The sequence below is a fragment of the Falco rusticolus genome, chromosome 3, assembly GCF_015220075.1.
Source record: "Falco rusticolus isolate bFalRus1 chromosome 3, bFalRus1.pri, whole genome shotgun sequence".
Lineage (NCBI taxonomy): Eukaryota > Metazoa > Chordata > Aves > Falconiformes > Falconidae > Falco > Falco rusticolus.
Genome location: NC_051189.1, coordinates 8,820,070 through 8,847,912, shown reverse-complemented (window position 1 = coordinate 8,847,912; position 27,843 = coordinate 8,820,070). Strand labels below are relative to the sequence as shown.

Below are 27,843 nucleotides of genomic sequence, written 5' to 3'. Positions count from 1 at the left end.
CCTCTTTATACCCAATGTGAGTTTCCTTCATTGCCACTTATGGCCACTGTCCCCTGCCCTTTTGCTGTGCGCCTCCCAACATAGCCTGGCTCTGGCTCCTTTACTGCTCCTACAACCAGCTCCCTGCCGTGCCTTCTCTCTTGACTCCTGGCAAAACAAATCCTCTAGCACCTCAGTTGCCGCCCACTCACCACTCTGCATTTTCCTGACCTCCTTCGTGTTTTGGAGCACTGTAACCTGGGCACAGCTATCCCACTGCAATGAAAGAGAAGAATTCCCTGCCCCAGCCTGCCAGCTGTACCTGGCCACCAGGAAGCCTCCCCTGCTGCAGGGGTGCATGCCTCACCCGTAATTTGGTGCCCACCAGATCCCCGTGTCCTTTCCAGCAGGACTGCTGGCAGCTGGGCCCTAGCGCTGCGCTGGGTAATGCCACACCAGGAGCATGACTTCTGCTGAGCTGCCTGTGTGAACAGCATCTGTACCAAGTCTTAAGACAGATTGTCCTGTCCTAAGAAACTTAAGCCTAAACTAGGTGAGACAAGTAGGTGAGACAGGATGAAAAACAGCTGTTCAAGAAAGGCAACCCATTAAAAAAGAGGCCAGTTATTCAAGCAAGGTTCTGAGGGAGCATAAAGACAAATGCAAATTCAGGAGCTTCTGTTCAAGCTGTGAGAGACAGATAATTGAGAGACTCAAACCCAGAAACAGGTGATAGGGATAAATAAAGCAATAGTATTAGAGGGTTACCTGGCCGCAAGGTGTAAGAATAGGAGGATGATTGAAAGCAAAATAAGATTATGTACAACCTTAGGCACACAGCTCACCTATTCATTCAGTTATTTATTTTTTCACTTCTCAGATTCCAATTAGGCGACATCAAAGATACCACAAGCCACTTTATGTGTAAAAAGGTCTTCAAAAGGAAAAGTAGTACTGCAGTCTGTCAGAGCTCCCTGACAAAGACAAGTTCAATAATCCTCTACTGCACTTGAGCAATGAGGATTGAGAAGTATAACCTTAAAATATAAGTAATGGAAAGAAATAGGTATGTGCCTGAAAGGAAATCTCAAATTCATCATGCTAAGCTTTCAAAGACAAACTTTAAACAAAATGGAGGTAGCTGAAAATACCTATTCATTTTGCTTGTGAGAAAAAAGAATCTCTCATGCCTTTAGGCAGTGGAGAATTATGTGGTCTTTCAAACAGAAAAAGTGCAAACTGTAGAGGATCAGACTGAATAAACGTTAAGATGCCAGTCTTACAGGGCCTTTGGGAATCTACTCAATAACAATATTTTTGAGACGCCTCACACAGGAATGGTGTATTTGTTATAGTTATTTACACCTTGCAGAGAAACCTAATAAAAATGAAAGGATGTGTTTATGCACTAAGGAACAGAGACAAAGAAATATCTACATGAGAACACAACAGGTATAAACAAACCAGTCATTTTAAAGCAAGCTGAAAAGGAAAAAAGAAAGAAAAAACCACTCAATGAACAAACCAAAAAACTGATAACTTTCAACTGTAACATACTGTAAAAAAGATTGATGTCTTCCACTTAGCATCTTTCAAGTGTTGAAAAATTAGTCTGGTTAGTAGGGCTCTTTCCCTCAATTTATGGAAAGAGTTGAAATGTAGAATTCATTTAGTCCTTATAGCAAGAAGAAACCTTATCATAAAAAAGGCAGAGGCAAGCAAGTGGATGTAAGAATAGTTTCCTAAGTCTGTAAAGGCAATTCCAACACTACTATTACAGCTGTTGCAGATGGGACAACAGTGGTATCCAATAACCAAAAAAAAAAAAGAGATGTAGATGTCTGAATCAGGCTTCTTGAGTAAGCCCTGGTGTCAACCCTGCTGCAAAGACCTGCTTCCTGAATACAAGTTTTTTGTGCATTTTATTCACCATGAAATAATGATGGTACCTGTGGGGAAGCCCCTTGGTTGGTACAATGGGAAGGTTAATCCCAAAAGAAGCCATCTCCATTGCAAAAGTTCTTTCTGTGCTGTTGAGCAGGAGTGCAAATAAAATGCTGAGGCCCTTGGCTGAGGATCTCAACACATCTCAAGGTTGGGATCCAACTCAGTATGCAAATATATTTTGCCCTGGTGAGACAAAATTAAGCAGAAGATAGGTATAATTCTTGATATCTAGTATATTGCTCATAATATCCTAAAAAGGAATTATAAACACTAATTATTTGGTCTAAGCCTGTAATCCTCTTTAGGAGTAAGACATCTACTGCACAAATAGCTTCGGCAGGGGGTGAGAGTGGGGGGAACCACTACCACCCCCACCCCCACCCCCCAAAAAAAACCCCCAAAAATACAAGAAAGCCAAACAACTTCATAATGTAGCAACCTATAAAACTAACTACATCTTCTTGTGAAAAGAAAAAGATGAGGCATAAAAGAGCTGACTCTAATTGACACCTTTACTACAATAATCTGGAACAATACTTCAAGAGGAGCAAAAAAACAGGTTTAGTCATGCCCTTCTTTTATTGTATCATATCCAAAAAAAGGTTTCAATCTTTTTCTTAAATTACATACTTTTACTTCTTTATTGAATTCTTCACTTCATCTCTTTTATCCTTTCCTTTCTGCTTTTTTTAATCAATTGCTAAAATTACTCAGCAGAATTGCACATGAGGTATACGAGACTCCCTTTCGTTGGCTTGAGATATATGGGAGACAGGAGTTTAAAAGGTCAGTCATTATGTGCAGTCCATAACCTAACATTTTCTGCAGACAAGATATGTTCACAGTTACAGCAGGAATGGGGCCAAACTGGATTCAAACTATCCATTTAAAGTTCTTTGTTTCTGCAACTAATCAAAGTCCATCTTTGTTCCAGATATAATGTTCTCTAGCGTCAGGTATATTGAAGACTCCATCAAAATGGAGCAAAGAACTCAGACCTTTAATGCAGCTACAGGTAAAATAAAGATAGAAGTGAAGATATAGAGTGGGCAGTAACAAAAAAGTAATGAAAAAGTATAAAATATCATGAAAAAGTTTAAAGACATGAGAAAAAATAGTGGGGTGCTGGGAAGACAAAACCTAAGCAAAAACAACAATTGCCCCATCCTCAGCAGCAATGAAGACTCACAGTTCCCCACCTGAGTGGAAACTGGTGTGCAGGGACTCAGCAGGAATCCACATTCCAGTTAGCTGGCATTATAATGTTCTGTCCAGCAGCAGGCTAACCTTACCTACCTACTGTTTGTAGCAGCCAATAAATAATTGCTCTGCACTCATAAATTCAGTAATTCCTTCTTGCAAGTCTCTGTGGATGGTAAAAGATGTTCAAATAAAAGTGACACAGTAGAGGAAGAGTACAGAAAATAAAAGTACGGTTTGATAAAAGATCCATCTATCAGTTTGAATGTACTAATACTGTGGGTTTTAAAATAAGAAAATGAAGGTGGCCTTCAGGTTTCACAAAGGATAAACAACTTTGCCACGTTGGAAAATCAGTTCATGTTTTTAAGTCTGAATGTTGATAGAACACTATTTTTCATACAGTCTGCCTCATTTTGAAGCTGCTTCTGTGGCAACATCAGGAGATGATAGAGAAGAGCAAAGTGTTTCCCTTTAGGGCTAACACTGTATGTGGACATTACAGGAATGTTGTTATCAAAAGCTTTGGTGTCACAGCAAGATCACCAGCAATCTACAAAGATTGACTACACAGACTGGCAGGCTGAAGACCTTGTAGACAAATCAATCTGTATGGCATTCAGTTTCTGGTTCTCCTTTTCCTGAATACAGTGATGCCAGAATGTCGATGACCTCAGAGGACAAAAGCCAATTCTATTATAAGTTCCTTTATTTAGTTTACAGATGCCATAAACTTAAATGTTAATTAATGTTTTTTTCTAAAAATATAAACCTGAATCTGAAAGCTGTAGGTTTGGAGCGGGTCGTATACCAAATCACATTAATTCACAAGCTTTTATTTTAATGAATACATTGAAGTCCTGAGCAATATTTACAAGCTGTCCTTTAATACAAAAGCCTTTTAATAAAACCACTCATCTTTCACCTGGTATGAAATATGAATGCTAAGTATAGAAGCATTCACGTTTGTGGATTTCTGCAAAGTTAAGGAAAGTAATACCCTATATCTAAAAGCAAAATTACAGCTACATGTTCAAATAAGTACATGCACACAAGTCCCAAAACGTGCAACACATCCATTTAAATGAGACACGTGCACAGGGACATTCTTGAGTTTTGCTCTGTAGGGGAGTCACAACACTCATTAAAATATAATAAGCTCCGCAATGAATAGAGCAAGTGCTCATTATAATGTAATGAGCAATAATTATCACACAACCGTCCTGTGGAGTAAACTCATTGCATTCCAAGAATGCTGTACCTTTTTTTTTTTTTTTTTTTTCCTTAAAAAAACCCTATAAATAGGAGCTTCTCCCGTCTGGGTTCAGAACTAGGAAACATACAGGCATGTTGTCATAACATAGTGTATTTGACCAAAACCACTCCCATAATGTAACAACACAAGCCAAACTGACTTCAGTAGCACAGTGGGCATTAATTGCTTTAGGAAATCAGGCCTCACCTGACCTTATGCAGTCTGAAACAACTCAAGTTCATTAGCCTTCAAGTCACAATGCAAGGCTACACAGTCAACAAAGCTCTCCCTCCTGGCTTTGCTTGAGAGGTATTTACAAACCTCTCGAATAGGTTTCTGTCTAGGAAGCTACTTTACAAAAGCATGTACAAAGGAACATCCCTCTGGTCATCTTTTCATCTGCCTCATGGCTAAAGAAAGGTTACTGAAATAAAGGTGTCCTATTTTTCTTTCCCCACATCCAGCCTGCTGTTCCCCCCATTTTCACCACATTAGATCTGGAACCTGCCAAGCCTTTATATAAAATGACACAGCTCTCTAATCTGGCAGAAAATTAATCCAAGAGAAAAAATAAAACCCCAAGCCCTACAAAAAAGCAGCAACCTGTTGGTTAAGTCATCTTGCGTAAATTCCCCATAAGCTCCTCTATGCTCTCAGAGGCTTCCGTCCGCAGTAACATATCTATCTACTGACTCCTCCTTAAGAGGTCAAGAGGTCTCCAACGTTATGTTTTTCACTGAACAGTATAAAACACATTAGGTATCAGCATGATGCAGTTGTTTGAGATGGATCTGAGAAACAGAAAGGCCTCCTTTGGGACAAGACTCATGTAACAGGATCATTCCTAAAGCCTGTAAACCTAGAGCATCCAATTTACAGCACACAAGCCACATGCACTGCCACGCCAACACGTTTATGCCCCAGCAGCAAGATGGAGACCGATCCATGGCACTCTGCCGGCACTGGGGACCCACTCCTTACCTATAACCCACACACAGCCTGCATGCCCATAAAGCACCTGGTTACACCTGGGAAGAAGGTGCTGCTGCTTTAGCAGGTCACATCATCTGCTCCAGGAACAGTAACCACCTTCCCACCATGCTGCTCCCTGGGGTAACTCTGGGGCACCTACTGTGTTAATGCACTGTGAATTTTATGCCTAGGATAGCTGTCCTGAGAATATACAGAGTAACAAATCTAGTTTATTTAGGAAACACTAAACCTTGTATGAATCAATTGTACCGTGAATGCTTCGCAGTCTTTACCTGACACTGAAAGAAGTTCAACCAGCTAGAAATGATGAGCACCACTTGAAAACGTGTTTGCTTGCAGATTGTTTTACCACTTTCCAAAACCACTTAGAAGGGTTTCTAATACAAAGCTACCCTGGATTTCAAAACATTAGTTGTGCATTCATTGAAAATGAATGAGTATAAGAACAAGCATTGCATTTCCTCAGCAGTTTTCTAAAGAAGTCTTAGATGGTTCACAATTTAAAAAAAAACAACAACAAACAACAACAAAAAAACCCCACAAAAAACCCCTCATCAACACCAAAACAAAAACCAAGCAGAAATAAACCCAAACTTAACATGCAATGCTAAATGAACTGATTATTTTACACCTTCTGCCATGCAAATACAAAAATATCTAAGAACTCTCTAGGCTGAACAGGCAAGATAGTAACTGTGAGCTCAAATTCCCTAATATGAATGCAAGAATTCATGCTTCAATGAGTGGCAAATACATAACAAATTTTCTTGATCAGCAAAGTATGTGGAAATTTCATGTAATCAATGATGTGTAGCTTATTTTTTTCACGACTCCAATGAGAAGGCTTATTATTTATTAGAAAGAACAAAATGTAAAACATAAAGGAAACTGTGATTGAGGACTGTAATCCAGACATAAATTGTTTCCTTTTTAAGTATTGGAAGCTCCCATGAGCAGTTAATAGCTGCCATGCTACAGTGATGCTCATATGCCCTGGTTTTTTTTCACATCTCCTGAAAGCCAAGATTTTACACTTAGAAGAGTCAGCAGTTCCCAGGTGCTAATACAATGTACCAGTGTTAAAAATACCTCCTCACAGTCAAATTAAGTCTTTATTGAACAACCTAAAGAAGGTACCTCCATTTCAGCAGCAACTTTTTTCCTTCAAATATACACAAACATATGCATATGCACTCCAACACCCTCAAAATTAAGAGCAGCACTTTTCCTGTCCTGCCACCATAGCTAAACTATTAATTTTTTTACCAATTATAGGAAGGTTCTCTACTGAATGAGCACTTGTACTTTGCAAATAGTACAGGATTCACTGGGACAGGGTCTCCAACTTGGTTCTGAGTATCTCAAATGCTTGCCCTGCTGCTACAGAGATGGTGTCTATGTTGCTTATTTTTTTTTTTAATCATGTATTCTATCAATTTGAGTACCAGCAGCAGCAGAACATGACAGAAAGTTTGACTGAATCCTAGCCAGAAATCCAAGCCTGAGAAAGTTCACCCCCTGCCCCAATTCAGTGTTAGCTTAAGCCTCATTCTAACAACTGGCAATACAGAAATTGTGTATACAAGGAAAAGACAAAACAAAAATATTTCCTCTGGGCAAGGCAGAATTATTGACAATGAAAGGCACTTTCATAGTCTCCTGGACCAAAATATTTTCATTCACAGCTCTCCCACCACACCCAATAAGAGTAAGATGTGAATTAAACAGAATTAAAATCCAAATGTGTAACTTTGGTATAAGAGTATATTAATCATTCAGTAAAGTGGTCTAATCATAGAATATTTATTATACAAAATGAAATGCTTAATATAATTACGAAAATGCACACTCCCATCCATGAAAATAAGCAGGCGTTGGCCAAAGAACAGGTCATAGTACTGCCACATGATGTGATCAGTAACTTTTACCTGCTTTTAACAGTACCAAGCATCTCTCTTTTTTAAAAAGCTGATTTCCATTTCTTTGTACCTTTCCAAAGAATGTGTGTGCATCAGTAACCATGTATGTGTCCGTAACTGTGGCTATAAGGGCTTAATGCCAATGAATTATGAATCGATACAGTGCATGATGGAGACACCGGAACAGGCTATCCAGAGAAGTTGTAGATGCCCCATCATTGGAAGTGTTCAAGGTCAGGCTGGACAGAGCTTTGAGCAACCTGATCTGGTAAAATATGTCTCTGCCCATGGCAGGGGGATTGGATTAAATGAATTTCAAAGGTCCCTTCCAAACCAATCCATTCCATGGTTTTATGACCCACCTGGAAACACCAAAACAGGGAGTCAGCCAAATACAGAGTTGGTGGTTTTCAACAGGAATACTGCCCAGGAAAAAGACATGATGGGCAGTGTTTAGCCCACCTACACTGAGGCAAGTACTTCAGTTCAGGCTGCCTATGTTATCAGCAGGGAGAAGCAGGTTCCTCCACAGAAGTTCAAAACAATTCAAGTGCAAGGCCCCACCACAGCCCATGAAAAACCTGAAGCTGGCTGATTGGCAATGCCCAGCCCACCGCCCCCAGCTGACAGGGGAACTGGATGAGGACACAGCAGTCCCCAGTTCCACCACCACCAGACTGTCCTAAGGAAAAATATGTCCATCCTACCACCCCACTCCTGCCATCTGCTGTCGAGACAATTGGACTGATCCCTCTTGTAAAGAACTTCCAGGGTTCAATGTTACAGACTATGCAATACTACACAGACCAAAAAATCTCACAGGCTGCCTCAGTCCTATGCTAAAAACGCAGCCAGTACCTGAGCTAGCTTGGTATTTTTATACATCACTTCAGAAACATGCTTTAAAAATTGTCCATGTAAGCACTGGATAAATGATACTGAAACCAAGGTGAGGTAGAGTGAGGATGGAAACGTATCTCTGTGGCCTAAATATATTCCTCCTTGCAAGAATGTTTGCTTAAAAGAAGCAAACGGTTTCATAAAGAGCAGGGAGTCAAGTTTGCAATTGTAAAATAATGCTCTATCTTTTCTATCACAACAAACCCAGCCTTAATGCTGCTCAGGTTTGAAGTAATTCCAGAAAAATACAAACGGCAATCGCCATCATGCAAAATCACAATTCTTACAGGCCTCAGGCATCTGTTAAATATATTCTCAGTATACAAGAACTGTAGATGTGCAAATGCCAACAAGTTGCTTATCACTTACAGAGCTACATGACTATGTTGTTCTGGTTATGCTCAATGCATAAAGATACATTACTTAAAAAAAAAAAAAAAAAAAAAAAAAAAAAAAAACCAACCAACAACAACAACAAACCAACCCAAAGCAACAACTCCCTATCCCACCCCAAAAACCACCCCAACCCCCAAACAGGAGATTGGGCTTATGCAGCAGACCTGGGAGATCTGAAGGGAGGGTAGTAACTGTAGCAAGTATAGTGTTACCTCACTCCTGTCAAATCCCCAACTGGCTTCATCTAAATTTCTATTGATTCTCCATCTATATATTAAGACCAGCCCAAAAAAATAATGGTACATTCTTTAAAGCACCTCACTATCAGCAGTTTGTCTGAGAAAGTTTGGTTTTGGAGGACAAAAATCTCATTCTGCCAGTCTTCCTTCTCACTTACGGGAGACATGAATTTTTTGGTTCCCAGTTCAGGAGCTTCTTAAAAATTCTACTTCAATTCCTGGATTAATTTCCAAATTTCATGTAGCTTTTTTTTTGCTGGAAATGGAGAGCAAAATTGTGTTTATAATCAAAACTGATACACAAAGCAATGGAGACACTAACACTTCAGTATTATTAGGCTCTGCAATACTTCTTTAAAACAATATTGTGCAGTATTTGTTCTGTAATTACCTTGCAATGTTCATGTCATACATGAAGTTACAGAGTGCTTCAGGGACTTGTCTAAGATTGTCCATCAAGTAAGTGGTGAAATTAAAGCACTTCACCATGATTTAGCACTGGACTATACTCTCTTTAAGCTAGAACACTGTTAACCAAGGAAAAAGAGTTTTCTACTATAAACAATGCTAGTGAGATTTACACACTGGATTTTATAAACCTTTGTAGGCAATTTGGGGATTTTCATATTATTTCCACTTAAGAGCTTCAAATATATACATCTCCTTCCTCTAGGAAAAGATGAACAGAATCTCTTCTATGAATAGAATCATTTTATATTGATTTTATTCACTATGAATTTCCTCCCCTTCCTGTCATTTCAGTTGCCAGCTTTATTTTGCATTGCCTACAAGCAAGCTGTGCCCCAGCCCCTCAGGATGGCTGATTAAGCTCAGGCCCCTTTGCAGGACAGGTCTGCCAGAGCTAACTAGCTGTTAATTGTTCAAGCAGGAGCTCAGGTTCAACTGCATGGAATAGATGACTCACTAGTATTTGGCTGGTTTGATTCAATCTGATAACACTGATAATTTTCAGCAGTACTTGTGTTAGCAGAAATGTAGTTCTTAACCAGAGCAGGGTCTTCCAGATGTGGAACAGGATTTTTCATACCCTTGAAATTTCATTTATCAGCCTGAGATGCAGCCTGAAGTCTTTCATAAAACTATATTGAGAACTAATAACTCAATTACTCACATTTAAAATGTGTTTGTTTCTAGTTGCTGATAAATATCCAGTCCTTATTAAAACCAATGACTAAACTGAGTTCAGAGACATTTTTTTAATGATTTTTTTTTTTATAATCAATTTTAAATAAAGGTTATTCCCTGAAGGGTATTATGTAAATGTTACACACAACAGGAATGTCAGTCCTGGCATGTACACATGCACTCGCACGCACTTATTTTGGATGTTGAAGACATTTATCCCCTGTTGTTTTCTAACATTGCCTATGTCACTAGAACTATTACCATGAGCTAGCACAGCATGCACCAACAAAGTGGTTGAGTTAGTGTCTCTGCATTGCAGGACAAAAACAGTAGACAGCAACAATTTTAATGCAGGTAGTAAAAATGCTGCTCTCAAATTAATCTAGCCGGGCAATTAAACTGATCAAAGTATAAAACTTCAACTGGGATTCTGTCCTAATAGCGGGGCAGCACTCCTACCCTGGTGAAGCCTTATAGGAGCATCAGCACCTAGAAATGGAAGGAATTTAGGTTTGAATCTCATCTGTAAACGGTTCAGTCGGCAACACAGTGCCCCCTAAGCCAGGCTTGTGCGCCCGATCTGCTCCCATTTAAAGGAAAGTGCTGCCTGACACTATTGCTCCTGTCATTCTCTGGAAGGAGCAGGGAACAGGAGATGGTTCGTTGGGTTTAGTTTGTTTGTTCAGGTAGAAACGAAACAAAGTTATCTATTGCAGTCCTTAAGTAGGATGATTAGTATTTTGAACTAACTACAAAAGAAAACTATAGGTACACTTTATTCTTTCTTTTAAAAAAAAACAACAAAAAACCACCACAAAACAACAACAACAAAAAAAACCCAGCAAGACTGCAACACCTTAATTTGAATTAGGTAACTATAACATACCATGTCTTCTTCAGAAAAGTCTGAAATGAAATATTCTGTTAAAGGCAGTGGTGTAGGTCAGGGAAACCTTGGGGTTAGTTCTCTAAATCAGTCTTCTTACCTTTACAGTTAGGCAAAATGCCAAACAGGCCAAACTTTTAAATGAATTTAATATTTCCCCCTGAAGACAAACATCTACTCTCATCCAGCAGGAGGACAATTCTTGCAGAACGGAGGCTTCAGTGTTTTGACACAACTGTATATGATGGACTGCAGCACAGAAATAAAGCTTTGGAAATGTAGAAGCTATGCTTAGTGTCTTGGAATGAAAAATAAAATCTGTACCTTGAACAGAGGCAGTGATTTTACCGCCTATGCCGAAAGAAGTTGTAATTTCACCTGTGCTTTCCATCATATTTCTTTTGATCATGAAAAACTAATGAAGCATTGATGCTCATGAAATCGAATTTATCCCATACCCTAATCTGAAAGATGAACTACATTAACATATAAGAAATATTCACACTGCTTCACAGAGACTCACTCAGAGAAATACATGCAGCGATGTATGTTTGCCACGTTTCATTGGCTTCCTTACCCTGTCCTCCTTGTATCTTGTCAGTCCTGTACACAAACCAGACTCTCCCTTTCACAAGCACACACACATACACACACACACACACACACAGAGCTTCAGGACTACCCTGTTTTCAAAGAGGCACGTTAGTGAAGTCATGCTGAGGAACTCCTTGCTTGCAAAAACACTCAGTTCCAGACCACTGGCAGTGCAATTGGTGAAAATGCGGTCTGAACTAAAGGCACATAGTAGATTTTGTCCATTAAGAAGGATACCATGGGGGTAGGTGAGGAGGAAATGAAGACAGGATGCATTTCTAGCTGTGCATTATTTACAGTGCCCTTCACCCAAAGTAAAGTTGGGTCGCTGCTTAAGCTGTAACAAGCTGCTAAAGGTAAATCTGCAAGGAGTCTTTTTTTTTCCTGGGATTTCAATCCTCAGTTATTCACATAATATTACAGACATGAGGGGGGAAAAAACCCACAAAACTAAAATTGCTGTTCAAATATCAAGCTTAACATGCTTCACATGCAGTTTCACATGACATGCTTTTTCGTATAGAAAGGCTCACATACGTGAGTGAGTTGAGCTAAAGAATCTGCCTGCCATCACCATTAAAATGCATCTGCACAGTACTCCCGTAAGTTAAGCAGCAGAACTGTAGGTATTAGGAACACAGTCACACGCAAACACATACACAGAGCACTGCTACCTTCCTATGCCTGTATTTTGCAGGTCCCTTTCTAACTGCCTCAGAAAAGCAAACACGATTGATTCTACACCACCGCAAGGCTAAGGCTTACAGATCAGCGGTAACTTTAAGACAGACAAATTACAGGTTGTGGACCCACTGAGGCAGCGTTACGGCACACAACAATCCGCACTGCTTAGCAGGCTGTGTTAGCAGCACCACTGTCCAGAAACATCCATGTCGCTACATATTAAAGTGTCATTTTATTCAAGCCTTACCTTGGCTGACTTGCCCTAACTGGTGACAAGGCACTTTAATTTATAAGAAGCAAACGGGCACTTTTCGCAGGCTGGCGGCACAGCTGCGCGCTGTCCTCCGAGCGGCGCCCGGCCCCGGCTCCGCGTCCCCCGGCGCCGCCGCTCCTGCAGCGCCGGCACCGGGCGAGTGGCTGCGCCGCCCCCCGCCCCCGCGCCGCTCGCCGCCCGCCCCCGGCCGGCCCCCTCCCCGCCTTGTTTTCCCCTTCGCCAGCACTTCGGGGCCGCACGCCGCCTCCTGCGCAATGGCAGAGCCCGGGCAGCCCCGCCGCGCGGCAGGAAGCGCGATCCATCCGCCCCCACGCCCCCGCCCCCCCCCCCCACATACCGATGGAAATGGTGCGTACGGGCACGGGCACGTCTTTGTCCGGCCGCTGCGCGGCTGCGAACCCCACCTTCCCCCCCCACCACCACCGCCACCCCACCACCACCCCGCTTTCGTGCCAGGGCTGCTGAAGAAGGACGGCTCCGGCTTGGCGGCAGCAAGTCCCTAAACTGGGAGCCGGGAAGGGAGGCTGGGGGCCGGGGCTGGGCTGTCGGCTGGGGTGGGAGCGCGGGGAAGGCGCTGCTGTGGCAGGCTGGCGATAAACGCTCCCATTTCTGTGCAAAGTCGTCACAGCCTCGTAAACATTCAGCTGCCGGCTCGTTCATCCGCATGGTCCGACGGTGGCTGCAAGATTCAGATTGAGTGATGCCCTTTAATGCCTCCTGCCAGTCCCGCTGGGGCACAGGAGGCTTGGCACTGGCCACCTGTGCCCTTCCAGATCAGCCCCAGTCCTTTAAAGATTTTCTGCCTTTTAACACTCCTTCCTACATTCATACTAGTACACCATAGACTGTAAGTTGGTGGATAATTTGTGTCCTTTCAGGCTGATCTGGATCGAGGCAGGCCGGCTGATGCAAAAGTCATTCAGAAATCTGGACCTCGTATGACATCTCTACTCCAAATACACATTATTTGGAATTATGGCATTCTTCTGATTCAGGGTTTCAGTACATGGAGCAAACTTGTCAGACTGCTTATCCAGCCTACTAAAGCAGTGTATTACAAATGCCATTAACATGTAAGTGAAAGCCCTGGCACATACCCTGCTGGCACAGAGGAACCTTGCTGCTAGCCAGCAGGACGTGTGCCCTAGGGTGAGCCATGAAAGCAGAGCATACCTGAGTCCCAAAGCCACAGCACCAAACTGCAGGACAGGAGAAAGCTACTGGTTACCGGTGTCAAGGGACAGCAGCGGCATCCAAAGTATAAATGATAAGTACCCCATGTATAAAATTATCCAGATTGGAAAAGTAGAGGTGAAAAGAGTAAATCTACAATGTCACATAACCAGATGGGAAGCTGTTACACCAGATTAGATGGAAGGAACAGCACTGTGTACTGAGGTCGCTTAAATCTAAGTTGGGATAAAATCCAGTGCTTGATTTTGAGAACTTTTCAAACAAAATCACTCTGACCTGCCCCAGGATATACATTAAAAATGATTTTGCAAGCAGGATAGGGAACCAAAAGCAAGCAGCAGCTAGTTGTTTGAATTTGGGAGATGTAAAAGCTCTTGGAGGGAATGAAATAGAAGCTGTTTCAATTTGCTATTTATATGTCCTCTGGCTTGCAACTGTAGTACATATGAATCAATGCTTTAATACACAGTCTTCAGAATGTTCTCTCTCATGCAGCTTCTGCTGGGTTTCGCATAGCTCCAGATTCAGATCTCATGATCAGAGGGATGGGCTGCTTTTGCCCAGATGCTTTCACTGTTTTACTGGACTATGGGAGACGCAAAGTTCAAATCTCCTTGTCAGGGAGGTAGTTACATTAGTAATGTGGAGGGAAAAAAGGAATGAAAAGACACCCTTTCCTTTTCATTTGCTGAAGGTCCACAAAATTTCACATGAAAAAGAACTCACGCCAAGCCACGCTCCAAAGATGCCCCCTGCACTGCTTAAAGTGAAAGAGATGAGACACAGGGTTACCATTCAGCCTACCAACCATTGGATGAAATGCTGCTTTAGGTGTAACAACCCAAGGATTCAGCTGAAAACAAAACATTTTATTTTAAGGTCCTTTTCCTGCAGTTTTCAGTGAATAAGGCAGAATTATGAATATTCACCAGATACTTTGAGCATAAGTCATCAACTCATTTCTTTCTGCACTAAGAAGTATGACAAGCAGAGTGAAGACGTGATGCACCAGAAAAGCATTTAAAAGGTGAAAATCTACAGAGTTCTTCCTTCTTTTATATATATAATATATATATATAATAAATATAATAAATACATGCATATACATTCATATCTACATATTTCAGAGACTTCTCTCAAGCAGGAGCAAAGAGTATAACCGTAAAGAGATTATAACCAGTATTGCAGGCTAATTTGGTATTAAATGGTCAAAGATTTTCTCAACAGTTCAAAATTATGCCATTTCAAGGAAGAAGCTGACAGCAAAAAAATTAACCTCAATGAACTCTTGACATTTCTTTTAAGCCTACACTTTAAGACTAAATACTGAGATTTGGTGTTATTGATGTTAGGTCTATCCTTTCATCAGTTTGAATCTTAAAAGAATCTTAATTTGTCATGGGAAAAAAAAGCCTCATGAAAATAACCTCAAAATGAAATTATTGTCTGGGACTGCTGCAGTATTGCCAAAGGAATTTCAGGGAAATTTAGGTATAACCCTGGAAGTCATTGTGTTCATAGGATTTACCTCGGGAGTCCAGACTTATACAATTCTAGCAGCATATCAAAACACAGAACTTTGTCGATTGCATTCAGAAAGTTCCCTTCCTAGACTTGAAAGCTTGTGACAGTGATTACAGGGGATAGAAAAAGGAAGGGGCTTTTTTGTACCTTCTAGCTTGTGGACTAATTGTATATTTAAAAGCAATACTGAAAAGGGGGTAGACTAAGTATAAGGAACATATATAGCTGTACCAAAAAGTAATCAAGTTTCTACATATTAAAAAAAAAGTTTTTATGCTGCTGTTGGAATTCTCTTTGTTAGTTAACAGCTCCAGTTAATCATTTATAGGGTATGTCTGCAAAATCAGTCTCTTTTTGTTGGTGCTTAATATGCTAAACATGTATTGATCATCTTGCAGGTAACTGCTAGAGAACTGATCATTCACCTAACATTCAACCAGTTATAAACAGACTATGTAGTTCATTAATACATAAAGTAATGAAAAATCCAGGTAATTTTTAGATTGCAAATTTCCTGTACCCTAGATACATTAGGAATGGTTAAGACTGTATTGGATAAGAATTTTGCCAAGTTCATCCAACTCTTCCTTGTTCTTAGGCCCGTGCACTCCAATAGCTGGAGTCAAAAGAAAATGAGCACATCCCTGCCAAGAACCTCTGCTCACACACTGAGGCCAATTGTACCAGGATTTTTCACATTCTTGTTCAAAAGCACCAGGGAATATCCCAGTTACACCCACCCCCAGCAGCAGCTTTCCAGTCTTATAAACAAATTATAAACACCTTTTCTTTTTCCTAGAGTGAAAAGGGAAATCAAAAGTATTCTATCATTGTATGCCTCCAGTTTCACAATGCTTGAAGAGGAATACCACCACCTCTGAAAACAAATGCCAGTTAACACTAACTGTGTAACTGCTGGTGTTTTATCTCTTTCCCATCCCCCCCTAGTTTAAATCATTACTGTTCTCAGCTGCAGTACATAAAATCTAGTCCCAGCAATATTCCTGAGAATAATGACTCTCTCTCAAATCACTATTTCTCTTCTTATTTGATAAACATTTTTATTCAGTTATTAATAAATATTTACAACTACTAATATATGCAGAAATTAATTTTATTTAAAGTTTATGTGATCTACTAATGACAATTTTTTAGAAACTATCATCTACAAATATTTCAATAAGTGCAATTAACAATTAGTCATCAAAAGTTTAAAAATAATGTGTCAAGTAGGATATAAAAATAATGTATGCCGTTTGATGATGCATCACAATTGGACATAATTGACTCACCATATCACTGCTATTTCTATGTAGAAGAGGACCTAAAAGTAATAAACCATAAAAATGCAAAAAATATTTTTGAAACAAAATGGATTCAAAATATTGTTCCTTTTCTATCTTTAGATTTCTAATAGAAAATAATATCAAAATTGATCACAGCAGTCAAAGTTTTCATTTTTATCCAGACAACATTTTCTGATACAAAAAGGTGGGACAGAAATTTTTAACTCTGTCTAGTGAACTCCCAGTTAAGCCATCTTCATATTCCTGATGAAGACTCTTTGGAGGGTTCTCAGATCAAATATGCCCGCTGTATATTGGGTTTTGGTTTGTTATGTTTGGTTGGGGTTTTTTGTTGTGTTTTGTTTTTTGGTTTTTTTTAAAACAAAAAACCAAACTTGGTAATATTCACAATATTCAGAGGGAATAAGATTAAGACAATTCATTTTGATTATGGTCTCTTGGAATATTCTTTAAGCCATGTATTTCCTCTAAAAAATCTAAATAGTCAATTTGAAAAAATAGATTTTTAATATAGGTTAGCAAACTCTACACAGTACTAATCACAGAGGGAATGGGAATGCTGCTGATACTGCCTTGGCTCCTTGTGCACTAAGCATCACTGGAGTATTTTCTAATAAAACAACAACAGCTGTTCCTAGATATAGGATGCCAATAACAGTTGCCAGTCACAGAAAACTTGTGATAATATAGTCATTTGCCTTTAGTATTGCATGAAATGACAGGTAAAACATACTGACAGAACTTGGAGAAAACAATACAATACCTGGCATTTTGTGACCTGTTAGAATATAACTCACAGCTAATCAGTCTGTCTCTGAATGCAGGAAAGCACAGACAACATATAAAGGGCAACAAAAGAATAGCGTGGTGCTTCAATCTCTCAGTCTCTGCATCACAACACCCAAGGAAAGACAAGAAAGACAACTCAGCTAAAGGCAATGAAGTGATTGACTCGGGTATCAGTAGCTCTTTCTACCCATTCTGTGGAATTTCACACTAGCATATATAATAGACACCATTCAATCAACGAACTTGCTTAATTGGGATGTTTCCTAGGGAACCAATATAACCCTGTAACTGTATATAATGCAGTGACCACTGTAAAACGGGATGCGTCCTGGTAACTATATAAGGTTTACATGCAATAGGCAGCATTTTTGTAAGTTTAAACCTGGTAAGAAAACTACTTTGATGTTTCTAAAACTAATATAGGCCAAAATATTTTTTTTTTCAATCACAGGCTGATATTAAATCCTCACAGGTCAGGGTTCTCTCTGGATTTTTGCAAATGGTTATTTAGATACTCTGTTTCATATAAGGTATTAGCTGATTAAAAGATGTCTGATTTCAAATTATGAACATTATATTTGGCAGAACTTGATGGCTCTTACAGCTGGTAATGAGATGCAGCCTTCTTCCCTGCTGTAGCAGGAGCTTTAATAAATTTTTGCTTAGAGGTAGGTAAATACTAACAGGCAAAGGCTCCTGGGACATTCTAAAGACAGATTTTCATAATATCATCCTAAAGGACATTGTTTCTGGGGCATGTTATGTATTTTTATCTTTACCAGGATGAAGAAATTGCTTCTCTTAGACTCAGTATTCATTAGGCTAACAGCAGATCAAAAAAAAAGAGAACTCTAAAGCGTTAGAAGATAGGATGAGGCTTCTATTAAAGTGAAAATATCCTTTCCACTGAAACCAGAATACTGAAGCATGCTGAAGCTACGCTAAGGCAAAACTGGGTAACTGCTGATGTAGAGTTTTCATTGGAACTTAGGAGTCCTCCATGTCTCCCATGTACTACATCTGCATGTCATACTGGCTGTTCTTTTTTACCATTTTTTGCCAATATGAGGATGTGTCCAGATATTGTTTTGCTCCTTGCAAAAACGTACAGGATCAATGACATGTTTAAATATAACAATAGGTGCTCATTGCTTCATGCCCTGTCACTGGACACCACTGAGAAGAATCTGGCTTGTCTTCTTTACCCCCACCCCTTCATCAAGTATTTATACATGTTGGTAAGATCACACCAGAGCCTTCTCTTCTCCAGACCAAACAGTGCCAGCTCTCTGCTTCGCCTGGTATGATGGCCCTTCGCTGGACTTGCTCCAGTACATGCACCTGTCTTGTACTTGGGAGCTGGGAACTGGACTAAGCCCTTTGGACGAGTCTCACCAGAGCTCAGGATGGATCGAGTCATCAATGGATGGCCTCCCTTGACCTGCTGGTAACACTCTCCCTAATGCAGCCCTGGATACTGTTGGCCTTTTTTGCGGCAATTTGTACTGTATTTGTAGTAGTTATATTTTGTAATTGCATTGAGCACTAACATAGGACCAGAGTTGAATTTTAAAAAAATACTGAACTATTTAGCAGAACTCTTAGTTACTGAATCACCTACTTCTTGTGAGACAACGGTATTTAGTACAGGGTTGTAGAGTCATTTACTGTCTAATACCGGTGCTTCTATTACCTGGATTAACCTAGTTTCTGATTAAAGAAAGAAAAAGCATAAATCTGAGGAGATTTCTGAAAGAGGAAGAAACTGAAGGGAAGTGAAACAAAAGATAAACTTCTTGGTCACTTCCAAATTCTGACAGCTTACACTGACAGCATTTTCATTTGGAAGTGTCAAATGAGAAAACAAGGTTATAGAGTAGTCCACAGGGGCAGCCTTAATGCACCGGGATCCTGCCCCACTAAGGGCCACCGTGTAGGCACAGCATCCTTCCTAGTCTGCAGTGCCAGGCCTGTGCCAGGCCTGGTGCTAGTATGTCCCCGTCCGGTGTGCTTAGCACCACTGGGAATTCAGAAGATTTTACTGAAGGTTTTAAAATTTCAGTGAAGATAAATCTCTGATATAACCCAGGTACACCCCACCCCCAGCCACCCCCCAAGTCAATGACACAACTGAAGAAGTAGAAATAACAGTCTTGAAACAAACTGATTCTTATTCTCCTTGTTTCTACTAGAAGAAACATTCCAGTTCCACCAGCCAAGTACATGCTCCCGTTTAGGAAATGTCATGACAGCCATTTATTTAGATTTTTTTAAAAACAACACCTACCGGAATGCCTCTCATGATGTGCTTTTTTCCTGCTGTTTGCTTATTACTGCTCACTAGAATTCTTTAAAATTAATAAAAATGAAGAAAATCACTAGTATGATCCGTTCCATAGGCCAAACAAGCAACAAGAAATAACCTTATGCTAGATGGTGACAAACAATGAAGCAGAGACATATGTTTGTTCTGTTCCCCAAGCATAAACAGAACACAGAGTTTCCCTGACTAATAAATTTACTCTCATTTTAATTAAAATGGAACATTTAGTTACATTTCCTCTGTTCTGTCAAAGAATTAAATAGATAAATAGGTAGCAGGGGAAAAAAATGACAACATTTTCTTTAGTGCCTCTATTGTACGCATAATCGATGACTACCCATCTGTTTACTGAAGGTGTAGGAAAGACACATCATATAAAGTCTTATTCCCATAAAAAGGCTTGCTAAAGTACTTTGCTTTTGATCCCATATCTTCCAAAATGAAAGCGTTTTTTCACAAGTAGAATCTGTCAGTTCTCTTTTGGTGTAACGTTATATAAACCATTGTCACTATTCTACTCTCTGATTCTTTCTACCATTAAATCAAAAGTACTGAAGAGTGGCTACCTCCGCAGAAATGATCACAGTGGCAACTGCACAGATTCGAACCGAGAGGGAACAATTAAGTAACAGTCATGTGCAAGATGAGTTTAAGGACTTCACTCACTTTCTCTGGTAGTAAGCCTAATGAATGAGGTTTGATTAATGCATGTGGTCCAGGAAGGTACTAGTTCTGCTCTAAGGAATTCAGGAAATGGATTGTCAGCCACTTCCCTTGGTAGTTTATTCCAGTGGTTAATGGCTTCTGTATTTGGTCATCTTAATTTACTGGCTTTCAGTAGTTTTTAAGAAAACTTGTTCAATCTACTGATAAAATGTGCCATCCTTCTGGTCTCTATTTCTTTCAGACTTGTTAGAGATATATAGGTAAACTGGAAAAATACAAAATGGGGCAGGATGCATCCATCAGCGTTGAGTGGAGTGACTGCCGTCACTGGGGAGATACTCCTTGCTATGGAATCATAGAATTGTTTGGGTTGGAAGGAACCTTAAAGATCGTCTAGTTCCAATACCTCTGTAATGGGCAGTGATACCTTACACTAGACCAAGACCCCATCCAACCTGACCTTCAACACTTCCAGGGATGGGGCATCCACAACTTCTCTGGGCAATCTCGTCCAACACCTCACAACCCTCACGGTGAAGAATTTCTTCCTTGTATCTAACCTAAATCTACCCTCTTTCAGTTTAAAGCCATAACCCCTTGTCCTGTCATTGCAGGCCCTTGTAAAAAATCCATATCCAGCTTTCCTATAAGCCCCCCTGAGGTACTGGAAGGCTGCTATAAGGTCTCCCCACAGCCTTTTCTTCTCCAGCTGAACGAACCTAACTCTCAGCCTGTCTTCGTAGGAGAGGTGCTCCAGCCCTTTGATCTTTTTTGTGGCCCTCCTCTGGACACAATCCAGCAGGTCCGTATGTTTCCTGCACTGAGTACTCCAGAGCTGAATGCAGTACTCCAGGTGGGGTCTCACATGAGCGAAGTAAAGGGGGAGAATCCCCTCCCTCAACCTGCTGGCCACACTTCTTTTGATGCAGCCCAGGATACGGTTGGCTTTCTGGGCTGCAAGCACACATGGCTACCTATTAAACAAGCAGAGGAATTCCCCACCAACTGAAAAATGGCAGACCATGTCCATCTTCCAAAAACAGTAAGAAGAAAGATTCACAGAACTACAAGGCTTATCAGCCTTACCTTAATCCCTACCAAATTTATAGAGCAAATCCTCCTAAAAAGATTTGCAGGCTTATGGACAATAACCTGACGTGGAATAACAAGTATGGATTTACCAAGAGCAAATCCTGCTTGACCAACTTGTCTTCTGTGACAAAATTACTAGATGTAGACCACCACAGCAGTGTGGCTATCTTTCCTTGACTGTAACAAGGCTTTTGACATGGTCTCCCACAGTATACTCACAGCCAAACTAAGGACTTATAGGTTGGATGGACCACAAGGCAGTTGATGTCTAAATGGACTGAAAGACTCCTGGAGCCATGTATCTCAAGAGTCAATATGGATCCAGATACTATTTAGCATTTTTGTCAAAACAAACAGTAGGACGATACGCAAGTTGACAGATGATACCACATTGGAAAGAGTAGTTAATGCACTGTAGGGATGGGATGACATTCAGAGCAACTCCAACAAGCTTGGTCATGGCCACTGGGGTGGTTTGAATGCTAGAAGATCATGCACACAGAGGCTGCGTGGTCTGGGTCTGTTTTGCCTGGAGAAGAGAGAGAAGATGCAGTAGGGATCTAATCACAGTCTGCTGTACCAGAAAGGGAGCAGTAGAAGAGATGGAGCCAGGCTCTCCTGGGTGGCACACAGCAACAGAATGGGGCAATGGTCACAAGTGGCAATAAAGGAAACTCCCATTGACATAAGGAGGCAGCTTTTTAATGGAACAAGTTTAAGCACTGGGACAGGTTCCTCAGAGACATACTACAGTATGGAAAGATTTGAAGATTTTCGAAACTCATCTGGCCAAAGTCCTAAGCAATCCAATTTAATTTTGAAGTCAGATATGCCTTGAGGAGCACTTTCTATCTAAATTTTTCTTTGAAACTTCAAAACTAGGCTAGATATTTTAAAAACAGAGCAGTCCTTTCTTTTTCCTTTCCCATATTGACAGTAATAAAAATATTCTCCTAATTAGACACCTGCATTTGGCTCTGCATTCAAGAGAGTAGCACAAGGAACCAGTCTCTTTACTCTCAGTTGGCTGTGCTGAAAACCATAAAGTCAAATTCTTGACTTCATAGGATCAGCAATGAGAAAAGAAAAAAATATAGCAGAAACTTGCATTTATTACGGAAAGGGCCAGTCAGCCGTATGCATGGAGGACATATCTAAACGGCATGAAAATTATGTGGTTTACAATATTCATATTTAGTGTAGCAGAAAAGCATGATCTAAACCTATAACAATATTTCAATTTATGATTGATAAGGAAGAATTATGATTGGTAAGGAAGAATTAGCCAGTTGATCTTTAAAGAATTTTTAAAATAGAAAAATTAACGCCAAGTTTTTTAGAGCTAAAAGTTTATTTAGTATTTCCTTCCCATTTTTTATAATATATGGCTATAGATTACTGATCCTTTCTCATTCTTCTAAATGGTTCAATAAATGTGGGAGTTCTATGCTGTAAATAAGTGTATAGTATGCATATATTTACATATCTAACATTTCACTGCTTGTCTTTTAACACTTGCAGTATGTGGTCTGTTCAGATGATTTAAGTTAATACTATTTGATATTAATTTCATTTAATATTAATTTGGGCTTTACCTTACTTGTGCTACATAGTGCCACATCTAAAAATATTTTTCAGCGGCATGTAATGAAATCAGTGCATCACCGTAACCTACATGAATAGGCAAAAAATGATCTCTGGCATTGTCCTGTTCTGTCCCAATGCAATGTCAGTATTAATAAACAGATATTATTAAATTCCAACAGACATTATTAAATTTAGAATTTTATCTCCATTGCCAAGACCTAAGTCCTTTAATATTCCTTTTAATTAATAATATATTTTCTAATTTAATTCCTTTTATTGTGGTGTATGTTTTTTAAAACTATCCATTGTAAAAGTTTCATAAGTATCACCACAGTTGGAAGATAAACCACTCTTTGCCTAATATTACAGAATACATTTTCAAAACCAGAGGACAAATCAAGACTTTTTGGTCTGGAAACAGCAAAGAAATCTCTAAAATTCTCATACTGCTAAGGAGAAGGAAGAAGGATCCAGATGCAGAAACATTGCTCGAGAGCAGCTGCCTTCCAAGGCTGTCCAAACTTTCCCAGGCCTAGAGGGGGAAGCCGGAGGAGTGCTAGGTGCAGCACGCAGCTGCGCTGGGGTAATCCCGAGGGGCACTGCCAGTCTGAGGGCAGCAGGCTACCTAGGATCAAACTGCTAGCACTGTATGCATTATGCCACCTACCACAGTCTAACACAGGAGTGGACACACGCAAGCAAAAGAAGCTTGAAGACCTGTAAACCGTCAGGGACTTACATTTACAACATACTCATCTGATACACTGAACTTTTCCTGCTCCTTTTTTTTTCCTCTCTATTTATCTATCTATCTATTTATTTATTTATTTAACCTGGTCACACCTTTACCTCCTGTGGCTAGGGTTTGCTCCAGGATTCATTTTTACTATGGGCAAAAACTTCAGAAGCCCTTGCTGGATTAGATTTACTCACTGAACCCAGCAGTGCAAGACAACAGGGAAACACACAGCCCTTGACGTCTCCTAAGGGTGAGCAAGCACTGGGGACAGCTCTGGTGGGGAGCATAACAGAAGGCAAAACTGTCCGGCTTTCAGACCAGCAAACGCCAGCTTCAGAACCGACAGATATTTCGCCCTTAAACTGCTGATAGTACTGGTAAGCGTACACACAAATGGAGGAATTTCAAAGTACTGCAAAAATCTACAGTCAACTTAAAAAGCCTTGGTAGAACTTGGATAAGAGTTAGGAGAGGGAATAAAAATTTTTGCAAAAGTTGTCTCATTCCTTTCACTCAACTCTTCCCTCAAACAAAACCAGTGACATATAAGGCAAAAAAATTGTAGATAAAACCAAACACTAGTGTCTGATACAGATAAAAGAACTATTTTATTAATAAACTTTTCATCATTTAAGTATTTAGAGCATCTTAAATGCAACTAAAGCATAGTAGTAACTGCACAGTAATCACATGTAGAGAGAAAAATCTGCAAATGGAAAAACCACTGAATAGTTTTTAAAAAAATGTTTTTAAAACAAATTTCACAATAATACCTGAAAAGCATGTTTCCTTTCTAGTTATACTCAAGACAAATATTAGTTTTATTCTGTAATGGGAAGAAAGCCAATTACCTGTATACTGCAGTTGGTTCTGGTTTTGAATTTGCAATCTCCTTATCTATCTTTATCTTTAGTGTTGCATTGTTATGTTTTGTATGTTACATGGCTTATCAAAACAGTATCCCATGTCTTCAGTGCTGATACTATCTTGTAAGTTATCTAAAAACTTCACAGAATAGACCCAGCTATGAAAAAATGGGCCAGAAATGATTATTGATGCATAATATGCCAAAATTTAGGACTATTAAATTGATGACTCATGTCAAACCTACTGTTATTAAAAATTGTCGATTGGCTTGTAAAATGGACAGCATTTCATAATGTCAGGGAAATATCAATAAATAAACAGCAGTCATAGCAGTCATGACTGATTATTTTTACAGTTTGAAATCTCATTAATGCCTCAGAGATTCCACCATTTGTTATGAACACTGAAGTAACATCCCATGTGTCTCTTAGGTAAACCCAGAAAATTTCTCAAAAAAAATTCTGGCTTACCTTAAAATAGAGAAAATGTCTTTATAACATGTTGCAAGTTTCAATGTATTTTAAGCACTAGTCTGTCTTCAGCTAGCACATTTTCAATGAAGAGTAACATGTTGAACTAATGTTTTGAGTGAGAGGCTCTAGAGACAGAACGATCAAAATGCTCTTAATTGACAATGTTTAAAAGAACAAAAACATACTGGAATGATTACAGAGATTATACTCTTCTAAGTTGGATATAACTGACAATATAGAAGTTGAAAAATAAAAAAGTTTAGTCAGTGTCACAGACATCATCCTCAAAATTTAAGACACTCGCCCCCATGTTGCATAGCTGCCAGCTGAAAGATGCACGAACATCAACATACATCCTTTTGCTCTTTCTTATAGAGGCAGTCTGCAAATAAACTCTCTGAAATCAATTTATTTCTTTCCTCTAATTAAGGAAAAAGGCAAAACACACTTTAAAAACTTCAGTTATGGAATTCTTATTTCTATAGTATCTGTAGCTTCATTGTCACCCTTTCCTTCTTTACATCTTCAACCCTTGGTGCAATTCTTTGGTTTCTCAGAATATCAGAGTATCAGTACATTTGGTATCTCCTGTGCTCCATTGCTTAATAACACGTGAGCTGCAGTATCAATTGTATAATGGAGCGCACAAATTATTTTTATCACTTTTTAGAGGTTTTAATTTTGTTTTGGCAGTGAAAAAAAAACCACAACCCTTAAATTCCAATGATTTCAATGGCATCACGCAGCAGAAAAGAGACATGTACTTTTACGAGAATGATGCTTTATGTAGTTTTAGGTTTTGTGATCATAATACTGGATTAGTCCCAGAATTCTGCAAAGATTGGTATGTATGGCATGATTATTCTACAGTGAGCAGCTTCCATGATTACAGTGGGCAAAATTGTGTCTCCATGTGCTTGCAGGATCTTTAAAATGTTACTGCTAATTTTCTTGCAATAGCACACTTTTCAGACATTTGTATAGTTTAGATTTTACAAAATATATCATATACTTAAAACTTTCAGAAACATGCCACTATGTCTCAATTAATTAAAATACTGGGTTTATATTTAGTAGGAATTACTTGTGACAAAAACTAAAAGTATTTGTTGGCACATGTATATTTCCTACAATGTTAAAAGAATAATTAATACACTCTCCAGCAGCAACTGGAGATCATTTAGCAGTGATCACTAGAGATATATTAAAATAATCTGCGTTAAATGTTTTACAAGCTTAAGATCAAGTCCAGTAAGGTATTACACGGAGGAGCCCCATAGCACATTCAATTCTCCATTAACTTCACTGAAGCTACAGTAAGCAAAAGTTCACCAACTCTTTATTTCGCAACCAAGATTTAAGTCATCTGCTTTGAACTGTGTCAACATGATTAATTACATAAAGAACTCATTAGTGAGACCTTTTAAAAATACAGAGATAAATGGAATGAGTGTTTGGAATCAGATTCTGCTGCTGTTAACAAATTTCAGTGCTGTTTGCACATATCATTTACAAATTTACATTACAGTTGATGGCCATCTAGCAGTTGTATCACTACAGAAAGATGGCAATTTGCTGGCAGATTAAAGATAGACAAAACAACACTTACATCTTCAGCATACAATTTGGATGAAAAATACTCCTACTGTGGAGATTTAGTTTTTCTGTGTTAAAAGCATTACAAGGTTCTGCATGTTCTAGGAGTTAACAACCATCAGTCAGTGTAGCTCTGCAAGGTTATATATGTACATATCTGACTGCCGAATCAAGAAAAAGACACCTGGGGACTACACCATGCTAAAAAGAAGATATTTAGAAATACTTACATGAGTGATTCACTGAAAGAATTTAAGGTAACTTCTCTGTATCTCTGTCAAAGGATCTTATACAGTATAAAATATTTAGGGTTTTTTCCATCCTAAAATTTAAGCTCAAACTGCTTGTTTGAGCTACATACTACCTACTACCTTGTCTTTTTTTCTTTCATATAGCCAGGGAAAATATTTTTAGAATTATCCCTCTGCAATTTCTCTTTCAAGTCCTCCATATTGCGAGATTGTCCGTAATATAAAAAAAGTGCCTATTGGGGAAACCACAGAAGTAGACCTCTCTGTCTTTCAGGATTTGCTTTTTTTTTTATTTTATTTTTTTTATTCTTGTCTCATTTCTATGGTTGAAACAGAGATCCTGTGATATATTTGTATTTTATTCCCTTGAAAAATTATCCCATTCAATTCCCTAGTCTTTCTGATAATGGCTTCTTTTTCACAGAAATAGTAAAACCTTATTTTTAAGCCTTTTTGTCTGCCACTAGCTCTTACAGTAAAATAGTATAGTCCATATGGCCTTATCATAAGAATTTCATCTATATCTTTCAATTTTGATGCCTTTAATAGGGTTAAATAAAGTTAGATTCAGAGTTTTCAGGTATTTTTACTCATACTACACCCTCCCTGTCTATTATTGTCACTGTAACTTTAAAATTACTTGATTATTTTTCTGTATCTGTATTTTTCATTTTTTTCCTGTTTACATTTTTTCCGTTAGTTCTCAGTATGGGAAATGCAAATTTTAAACTATTTACTGGTTTTGTCAGTGGCCATTTCTTTTGTTTGCTCTCACCTTTTGAAAATCACATAATTTCTTACAACGCATTTGCATTGCTGGTACATTTTTAGCCATTTTTTTCCTGCCTGAGTAAGACTACTATAACATTATGTTATTCCTTGGAGATCAAGAAAAGACCTCTTTTTGCTATAAGAACTGTCTCAGAATAAAATTCTTATTATGAGCTTCTTATATATGCTCTTCCTTTTCAAAGAATTGGGTGGATTAAAAAGTTAAAAAGAAAAAGGTTCTGTCCTTTTTCC

General features: G+C 39.1%; 1 protein-coding gene across 7 annotated transcripts in view; it reads right to left on the bottom strand.

Annotated features, from left to right (window-relative positions):
* The window catches only part of CDH18 (cadherin 18), a 378,826-nt gene that overhangs the window by 256,455 nt on the left and 94,528 nt on the right, over positions 1-27,843 (bottom strand). Inside the window, exon 1 of one of the 7 annotated variants that reach the window (XM_037381370.1) lies at positions 12,386-12,513. The exons of the other annotated variants lie outside the window; for them this stretch is intronic. The gene's annotated coding sequence lies outside the window, so the exon portion shown is untranslated. Of the gene's footprint in view, positions 1-12,385; positions 12,514-27,843 lie in introns of those variants that run through there. 7 annotated transcript variants of the gene reach the window in all.